Source organism: Cavia porcellus, unplaced genomic scaffold, assembly GCF_034190915.1.
Source record: "Cavia porcellus strain 051 isolate PalLab524CR breed Dunkin Hartley unplaced genomic scaffold, mCavPor4.1 scaffold_26, whole genome shotgun sequence".
In the NCBI taxonomy this organism is placed as follows: Eukaryota; Metazoa; Chordata; class Mammalia; order Rodentia; family Caviidae; genus Cavia; species Cavia porcellus.
This window is the reverse complement of record NW_026947509.1, coordinates 23424274-23433140: the sequence shown is the minus strand read 5'-3', so window position 1 is coordinate 23433140 and position 8867 is coordinate 23424274. Positions and strand designations below refer to the sequence as shown.

General features: G+C 42.1%; 1 pseudogene; it reads left to right on the top strand.

Moving 5' to 3' along the window:
- The first annotated feature begins 1809 nt into the window (after positions 1–1809).
- On the top strand, positions 1810–7973 carry LOC101788199 (uncharacterized; annotated as a pseudogene).
- The last annotated feature ends 894 nt before the right edge of the window (positions 7974–8867 follow it).

The window sequence follows — 8867 nt, the reverse complement described above, 5'->3', positions numbered from 1 at the left end:
CTCCTAAGTGATTCCCCAGTGCCAACATGCATGTCTATTTCTCTCTTTCCAAACAGGGATAAGAGGAGCACAGGTGGAGCAGAGCCCTTCAACCCTGAGTCTCCAGGAGGGAGCGAATATAACACTCAGGTGCACTGCTTCTACTACCCAGAACACGGTGCATTGGTTCCTGCAAAATGCAAGAGGCGGCCTTGTCAGTCTGTTCGTCATGTCTCCAGGGACAAAGCAGGCTGGAAGGCTGCAGTCAACATTTAATTTCAAAGAACGTTCTAGCACCCTACACATGACAGCCGCTGAGCCAGGAGACTCTGGCTTCTACCTCTGTGCAGTAGGGGCACAGTGCTCACTGCTCACCTGCAGCCTGGTTCCAAACTGCAGCTGGGACTGAGCCACAGCTCCTGCCTCAGGGGACTCACCCTGCAGCATGCATGGCTTTGGGTTTCCTCATTAACACTGTACCACTGTTACTTGTGCTAACATCAGACTTTTTACTGCAGACCCATCCTGTGGTTGTATTTTTATATTTTCAGTCTTGGAAACCATAACAAATATAATGGAAATGTCCTTCATGTCACTGAGTGTCATTCACTCTGAGTAGGTGATTACATATGTGATCTAAGTACTGAAATTATTTCTTCAATTTGCTTAGGAGTAAACGGAGGACTCTGGAGCAGAAAGCCCTGTTCTGAGCTTGTGTGGTTGCTAACTAGTGAAGCCAGGGAAGACGCCCCACTTGGGGTATCTGGCACCAGAGCTTGTTCCCTGACCCGGCCAAAGGAGGAGACTCCACAATGTAAATGATGCGCATTGATGATCTGTACTAAGTGTTCATACACATCATGGATTATAATTTGCTTTTTAGTGTTTTCTAAACATCACCCTTTATTAAAGAGCTGCTTGAACTTTTCTTCTTCTGATGCTAACATTGGCTGACCTTGCTTATGTTTTGAGTATCTGTATTGCTCCAGATGTTCTACTATTTATGTTATGGGAAGATGAGCAGAAAACTTCGCAACAACACCTTGACAAGCAAAGCCAAGGTTTAAATGTGTATGTGTGCCCACCCTTGCACGGATTTTACGGGAATGTACAGGATTTCCTGCAAAAGAGTGAGACCCTGAGAACTAGGACAAGGGCCACTGGGCAGCTCTAGGGAAGCTGGGAGAAAGCTCAGCCTCCTGGTTGGTGGCCTGTGAGGTCTGCAGGCGTGGCCCCATACAGAGCCCAGAAGTGGACTTAATTTTCTGCTGTTGCTGTTGTGACATTCCTAATAAATCAGCCTTTGAGCTTGTGCACTCCAAGTGAAAACTGATAAGAGAATGGAGCATGTACAGGAGCGTGTAAGGAACACAGGGACTTATGCATGTTTGGGTCCAAGGGCATCGCCAGTAACCTCTATACTGAAGAGCTGGTTATTCCATTCTGAGTGCATGTGCATACTAAGAGCTCTCTAGTAGTCCGAGACACATAAAAGTGGTTGTCAGTGAACACTTCTATGAAATTATCAGAAACTGAAAGTAGGACAGATTATTACAGAATGTATGTGTATGCATATGTAGTGCAATAAGCTGTTTTGGAAGTATATTAGCTGCAAGGAACTGCAGGGATCAGAGACCAGCAGAAACTACCAGGTTTGTGTAAAGGTAACATGCCACAAAATTTATCATGTCTGAGTACAGGCAGAGAGAGAATGAAAAGTCCATCTTGGTAGCACACACAAACCATAGACTTTTATTGATCTTGGATAATAAATGTCAGAGATCTCAGGTGAGGAGATCTGAGCAAAAATCCGTGGTCAAAGTTCTCTGAATGTCCAGTGCCTCTGTGGTCAAAGACCTTGAAGTATCCAGTGTCAGTGATCGGATGTCTACAGACGTCCCCCTGCTTGCAGAATTCCATGCTCTGTTTTACCTCTTTTACAGCATCCTGTGTTTGCTGAAAGCAACCCCAGTACTGAGCCACCTCTTTGCTGAGAACAGCACTTCTTCTGGCAAACAGGTTAGGTGTGGGGAAAGTGGCGCCCTCCCCAAACTTCACATTAGTGCCTTGCAAAAAGTTTAGGAACTCTAAAAGTGATGCCATATGTCAGATTGGATTTCACAGCATAGAAATTTAAATATATGAAAAATGCTTTGCATGTGAACTTCTGAATGAACCAATTTTAATACATCCTTATACTTGAAAATATAGTGATGTGATGGATTAAAAGCTGGTGATCAAATTAATGCCAGCTGGATTACATCAGTTTGGTGCTGAGTGTAGATATCTCACCTGATGATAGTTGCCAGCATAACTAGAGAGATGGAGAAGGAGAAGGTGAGCGTTAGGGCGTTAATGCATTATTGCATTGAGGCATTGTGGGTTCTCCTAGGACTTGCTGTTTGAGCCATTGGTGCTCCTGGAGAAGCTTTGGTCCTCACATCGAGCATTGCTTCCTGGCTCTGGAGGGGAAGATGTGTGCTGCTTGGTTTCCAGGATGAACTAGTCACGCTGGCTGCCTGGCATGTACCTGACTGTGCTTGGCATCGGAGATCAAGACCTCCGTGTCGCTGAGGAAGGTTGTGGTTCTTTTCAGGAGAGCCCTGGTCTTTGTTGTGAGTGTGACTTCTTGGTTCCTGAGTAGAATGCACAACCTACCAGCACAGCTCCTTCATGCTGCTGGCATAGACTTTCTGGCTTCCACTGATGACATTTGGGCCTTCCTAGCACAGGTCCATAAAAGACACTGGCGTGAGTCGTTCTTGTGGGCTCTGGACCTCCATTTGGACTTGTGGGAGGCATTGTCGTGAACTCTGAGTTTTCATCTGGACTTATATGAGACATTGCTGTGGGATTTGGGCCTTGACCCAATATTCTGTGTTTTTGGTGTTGTGGATAGATTTCCTGAGTTTTCTTGTGTTAACTCCCAGTGAGCATTCTAAAAATAATATTATAAAATACATGCCATGTCCTGATTCTAATTTTTCTCTGCACAATCCATAACTACAATAATTGATGAGATATAAAAACAAATATTCTGAATTATGTACAAATCACAAAACCACTTTCATTTATCAAGTTATAGAAAATGTCAGAGGATACACTGGGATGTTTTTATATAAATTACATTGAAAATAAAATTCAGACTCACATGAAATTGATCTTTATGAAGAGTAAATTATCTTATGGTAATTATTTGACTGGGAAAAATATATTTACTAATATCTATATTTTAAAGTACTTCATTAAGTATCCATGCTAATATTCTTATATCAGTAAAATACTCTAATGATCTTTAATATCAACTGTATAATGTCTCAAAATCAGAAAAAAACAAAAATTCTGGTCTCAATACTTCATTTACTGAAGGTACCCAAGATACTTTTTATAATCCTGCTATAAAATGAAGTTGCTAAAACAATAACTTTTGAAACTCTAATAAATTAAGTTACAGAAGAGTGGGGAGAAATATTAGTATAAGGAATCAATGTATTCTACTTATAAAATATTAGCATTAGAAACACATTTTTTTAGTGTGAAACTTTATGCTACATCTACATCATTATAAAGATTCTATCTCTCTCTTAAGAAACCACAGGACTGCTTAGTATAACCTCAAGGACACTAAATTACATGTGAACTTAAAAATGATCTTGTAATTCCATGGTACCGGATAATTTCTCCGCACCCTCATATGCCTCTATATTTCATAAAGCCACCATATAATAAACATTTTCTCTGTTAATGGTATAAAATATTTTTACATCTAGAAGGATCTTTAGAGATCTTCTAGTCCCACTTTATTTTACAAAGGAAGAAACCACATGAAAAATTCAAGTATAAAACAATTAGCTATTAAATGAGTGGGAATAGAAAGAACCCACTTCCTCATTTCTTTTTTTAGGAATCTGTCCCTTGTCACACTCCTGAAGGATCAGATCTCCGAGCAAAGAGCAGCAGCCTCAGGGGTCCAGGTGCTTTGAGCTCTACCCTTTGGCTCTGGGAGAGCTGTGGTCTAAGCAATCTGACTGCCAGAAGCAAGAGTTTCACTTCACGTAAATGAGGGACACTTTGAGCTGGAACTTGTTCTTTAATGCTCTCAACCCCCAGTTTTACAGAAGTGGCCTGGGTGGGCTGTGTGCGACCATTTGTTCTTTGGGAAGAGCACAGTGGCTGGCTGGATCAGCCTGGAGAAGCAGAGGCTGAGAGAACCGCATCTCAGATACTCAGAGCTTCTCTCTCTTTCTCTGATCTTTGGCTCACACGTGCCTTTTAAGAAGTGTTTTCACTGTAAAAGATAAATCTTGAAGGTAGATTTGGCTGAAAAGAAAATTTTGCTTTTTTTTAATGAGAATGTGGAAGTTCCCTTGATTTTAAATTCAGTCTGCTGCTAAATAAACATTTATCTCATTCCAGTTATTAACAATGACTCAGCAGTGAACATGAATATCGGACTTGACCTCTTCATACTAACTGTGCATCTATTCTCCAGTAAAGACCTATGTAGAGAACTGTACATGGCTGAGCCCTTAGTATAAAGTATAAGCTTTTAACCCAATTTCAGTAGTTAGGAAGCTGCTGCCAGATGGCAGAACACATTTTGTGCTTGTCGGGCACCTGCTTGCGCAGCTGAGCTGTGTCCCGGCCCTCATTTCAGCTAATTCTGAATGGATAGGAAGCTGATGGCCCCAAGCAGAGACTCTTCTTCCTGCCTGTGTAGAAATCAGAAGAAGCCACCTTAACCGCTAAGTGAGAAACCACTTTAATCATAAATAAAAACGGGCGGACTTGATAATAGGAATAACTCTGTAACTCTGTGGGCTGAAGACTGCTAGATGAGACTGATCCTATTCCAGAAGAATAATGAAGACCGACACCCACACGCTATTGGAGTTCCTGTGGCTGTGGCTGTGGGCTAAGGTTTTGGACCTGGAGAGTGTATCAGCAGGTTCCCTTACACACCCAGAGAGAAGAATAGTTTTATGTGGGTCTCTCTGTTATGGTATGAAAGGTGAATTCTGGAGCATAAGGACCTGGCACCTTGCACCATTCCTTGCCTTTCTTCTTCCCATAGGGCAGCCCAGGAGAACAGGAGGAGCAGAACCCGCCCACAGGTCCAGGCAGGACTCAGCTCTCTCAGGAAGGCACTGACTCAGGCAGGCTCCATCCTGTACTCCAAAGTGCAAGCAAGGAGCTAGAAAAGGTCCTGAGCTCCTTATGGACGTTCATTTAAACATCAGCAAAAAGCAAAGAAAGGACTTTCAGTCAGCCAATCAATCCCCGAATGCCACAGCCACTCACTACAGAAGTTCAGCTGCATCCTTTAGGGCAGCAGGACAGGTGTTGCCGGCCAGACCTCTCCGGGATGGGAACACACCCTCCCCTGAGCTGAGCCCACCTCTTTCCTTGGACACAGACCTTCCAGGGTAGCGACTGTCGTGGTTTTTTTTTTTTTTTTTTAATTAGTAACTAATATGAAGCCATCAAAAGCATGAAATGTGAAAATAAAAAGCTTAGGACGTTTTGCTAGCTGACTGTGGCTTCATAGATTATGTTGTCTGTTTTATTTGTCACTGCGTACATCTACCATGTCAAACATGATGCTGTGGCATCTGTGCGCATTGGGAGTAAGAGCCGCTGGATGATGAGAAGCAGGAGGCAGAATGGACTGCAAAGCAAGAACCCCATGCCCTCTTAGGGGGTCCAAAGCCAGGAGCCTCTCTGTGTTCAGCAGTCCTGAGGCTTTTAAAGGGAACTGGCGAGATCTTTGTCTTGAAATCATCTTTAAAGGTGAGTTTACATTTTCTACTCAGATGTCTCTCCTATAATGTTCAGAATTTGTATTACAATCCTTATCACACATGGGTTTCTGACTTCTTAGAAAACTGCATCCATTATTTTTATTATAAAATGTAAAAAAAATATTAAAATATGCAAAACACAAATGTTAAAATTAATAGTTCATTACCCTATGTACTGCTATACTGTGTCAGAAATTTAAAAACTTAGATGTAATATGCTAAAGAGTTTGGGAAAGACAGCTGAGGCTTTCTGTGCTGATTAGCCCAGGAGGGAAAACCAATCACACGTTGGAAGTGAGAGGGATATTTTTACACCAACAGCTAAATCAAAAGAGCTGCAGTGATGGCTTCAGTGAACTTTGCTTTTCACTGATCCAGTGATTTCTCCTTTAGACTAAATCACAGGCATACACATGGGGATGCATGACTACTGCACCTCACACTGTCTTCCTAATCCTCTGTACACAGTGCCTTTAAATACGTGCTGACCTCTGAGGCCCACCACAGATGCAGTGAGGAAGGACAGAGGTTATTCTAATGAGTTTCCCTTTCAATAGGCTCCTATGTATTATCAAGCTGAATAGCTACCATAGCAATATTAATGTATCAGAATTGGTTGATTTAAAAGGAGGCTCAGGCTGGGTGAGACAGCCAGCCAGAACACAGAGCAGTGTGACTGGACTCACGCCCACACCTTTCACTAGGAAACTTCTGTTTCCTGCTTCTGAGAAACCTCAGCAGAGCTCAGCTATTCTCCCATCCCCCACCCCACCAGGCTCACATCACAGTGCAGAGCACTGAATGTGAAGAAGACACACTTCCCTTGTGGGTGGTAAAGGCAAGCATGTCTCTCTCTGGGGTGCTGAAGCTGCTCATGGCCTCGACATGGGTAGGTATGAAAATCCAGTGGGACTAGGCCTCCTCTGTGACTTCAGTGAATAGGGAACAGCGATGACAGTGTACACACAGGGAAAGTTGTGCCACTCTGCATACAGCTAAACTCTCTGATTCTTTTATTCCTTCAGGATCCAGTATTGCCCAGAAGGTAACTCAAGCCCAGTCGCCAGTGTCAGCAGAGGAGATGGAGGCTGTGATCCTATACTGCACCTATGACACCAGTGAACCAAGTTACAATCTCTTCTGGTACAAGCAGCCCAGCAGTGGGGAGATGGTCTTACTCATTCGCCAGAACTCTTATGACACACAGAATGCAACAGAAGGTCGCTACTCCTTGCGTTTCCAAAAAGCAGGCAAATCCATCCACCTTATCATCTCGGCTTCACAGCTGGAGGACTCAGCAGTGTATTTCTGTGCACTGAGGGAAACCACAGTGTAAGGACTGTTGGGGGAGGAGAACAAAAACCCCAGCTCTGCCTCACACAGCCACCTGCTGCAGAGGCCAAGGAAGAGAGCCACCACCTCCCACAGGAAATAGCTAGGACTGAGGCAGCACAGGGTAGTGTTATAGTGAGATGCTCACTGAGAAAGCCCCTTTCTGAGCTCATGGTCATATCCACAGGCATCAGTAATTACACACATCCACATCCATGAAGCTGTAGCTGCAAGTTACAGACAGAATTTTGATGGGAAATTGCAAAAGAACAGACACAGAGAACAGTTACCCTTTGGCCGTGGCATCCAGTGGGGAAAAACGCTGGATGAAGAATTTTAGAAGCAAATGACTGACAAAGCAGTAAATTTTTGGATTTTTGTGTCAATTCATCCAGCAAGTATTTATTGAACAAATATTATGTTAAAAACTTTTTAAGTAAGGGAGTCCTTGGAACCTCACTATTTCAGGCTTCAGCAAACTTGAGAGGAAAGTAGTGAGATTTTTCATATAAATCCAAAAATCAAATCCTGTAGCCTTCACTTTTACCAAAATTCTCAGCCAGAGTCGTCTGCCTGCTGCAAATGGTGACCCTGCTCTCACATGTCACAGTCACTCGTCTACTGTTCATCTTGGATGTCATTTTTACAATTTCATATCACATAGGTTTTGACAGAAATTAATGACTATATCATCCCATAGAATGTCACACAGAGTATTTTTACTCTCTCACCATTCTCTGTGCTCTGTCTACTCATCCCATTCTCATCCCAAAGCATTCACAGCAATATCTACACAAGTGTTAGAGCAAGTCTCTCCCTCCTCAGTTCTCCTTAGCCAAGGAGACACACAAAACTAATCATTGTAACCCCTTTACCTCTACTAATTCTTTTTAAAAAGCTTATTTTATCTTATATGAGAATAATAAACAAGCTTTCTTTTGATTTTTAACTGGAATACTTTTGTTCATTCTTTTGTTTTCTGTGTCTCTTTACAATCAGTTATAAATACACAGCAACTCCCCACATGATTACCTTTTCATTGGAGTTCTATTTTACTGAGAAAATATGAAGAATGAAGTGAAAATTTTCACAGGTTTCGACTTTGAGAACTTTCCAGCATCTGAGCTCAAATATCCCACTTCTCTTTCAAAAGAATCTGTTTCTACAATCAAGGACTCTGCTTATCCTCAGCAAATACTTCTGCCTGAGCAACAGCACGCTTTGAAAACTGTTCAGTTCATAATTAATGGCAAAGTACTACTATCGCCATGGCAGCAAAACTTCTCATTCATTAAAGAAGGGTTTATTATTTGCCTACTTCTGGATGGATCACTTTTTAGAAAGCAAACATATATTAGAATAGAGCTAAGAAAACCTCCTATCCTAATACAACACTTATTTTAGTTGAAGTTCAAGGTAGTCCTGTCATAGGTCTTTTACATGAATTGTCAGTTTTAAACAGTTCAAAATCCATCAAGACATGGTAGCTCAACTGTATTCTCCACAATCTGGGAACCTGAGGCAGAAGGATTAAGAGTTGAAATCAGGCTGGAGTACAGCAAGACCCTTTGTCAAACTAACAAAAAACAAATTACTGGCTTTGCACTAACCGTATCCATTATCAGGAGAGAAAGCTAAAACTTAAAAGGCCCATTCATATCGTATGCAGCTAGAATTCACTTCAGATCGTCAAATACACAACTGTATTTGTAATCTATTGTGCTCCTCAAGACATGTAGAAGCTTGTATTCTATA